This window comes from Pseudophryne corroboree, chromosome 8, assembly GCF_028390025.1.
Source record: "Pseudophryne corroboree isolate aPseCor3 chromosome 8, aPseCor3.hap2, whole genome shotgun sequence".
NCBI lineage: Eukaryota > Metazoa > Chordata > Amphibia > Anura > Myobatrachidae > Pseudophryne > Pseudophryne corroboree.
The window spans coordinates 164,361,675-164,362,765 of NC_086451.1; the positions used below are offsets into that span (position 1 = coordinate 164,361,675).

A 1,091-nucleotide genomic window follows, 5' to 3' on the forward strand; every position below is an offset into this window, starting at 1 on the left:
AAAATGTTTCTCACAAAATCGTTGCCCCAATGCATCATTGAAATTCAAGCTGGAAAGATGATTTTAATATATCACTTGTACATTTTGTATTGCTCTTCTGGTGACAATGTAGTTTGTTTTTGTCAATTACCATTTTATTAATAGGGTAAAGAAAATTAAGTGGATTTTTTAAAGAAAACAATACTGTCAATATACTATTAAAACAAATTAAAATGGTAAAAGTTATTGTACTTTAAGTAAAAATAAAAGAACCAAAATATCAATCCCAGTTTTGGATTACTTTAATTAACAAAAAAAAATGCATATAGCAGAGGATAGTTTCAATCTGCCTACCTCTGGGTTATGGGCCCAGCATGCTTCCATTGCAGTACTCTGCTGCACATGTAAGTGCAATAGATCATGAAGCACTCACTCATCATGGGAAAGTACCAATGTGTTTCTTCATTGGTTGATGGAAGAAACATCTTACAAAAACTCTCCAGATTATTGACTTTTTAAAGTTTTTCTAGGAAACGTTCTAGATAAATGCTTATTAGCCTTTGTCAGTATGTACTTTTTGCAAAGTGTCTCTGTGGCGCAATCGGTTAGTGTGTTTGGCTATTAACCAAAAGGTTGGTGGTTCAATCCCACCCAGGGACGTAATTGACCTTGTGATCAGATTTTGGTGATCTTTAAGTAGACAAGTCAAAATTTCAAACCCCCTGTTATGGTGTAGGGTACCTGGCCTTCTCTGATGTAATCAGAGTTAGATTTGATTCAGTGATTTTATAAAAACAGCTAGGAAGCACAATTCAGCAGTGGGTTGGAGAGAAAAAGAAATATGCTGGCAAAAAAATCCAATTGAGTGATTAAACAGCTCTTCATTTTCTGGCTTTACTTTTATGCTAACAAAGTTGTTCTCTGAAAAGTGTCCACAAAGCCAAGTCTCTGATTAACACCTTTGTAGGGATGGTTTTTCACCTATTACTAAATTAAACTTGCTTCATTGGAAAGGCAGCAAGAAACACTAGACTAATTGGAGGTGCGCCCTAAAGCAAATTACAATGTTAGGATTAGGGGGTTCGGAAAGACCTCTAGTGTATACTGTCACG

At 35.3% G+C, this 1,091-nt stretch overlaps 1 non-coding gene across 1 annotated transcript; it reads left to right on the top strand.

Annotated features, from left to right (window-relative positions):
• The first annotated feature begins 565 nt into the window (after nucleotides 1-565).
• Nucleotides 566-639, top strand: TRNAN-AUU (transfer RNA asparagine (anticodon AUU)). The gene has a single exon. It is a non-coding gene; the product is annotated as a tRNA-Asn (tRNA).
• Nucleotides 640-1,091: the final 452 nt, after the last annotated feature.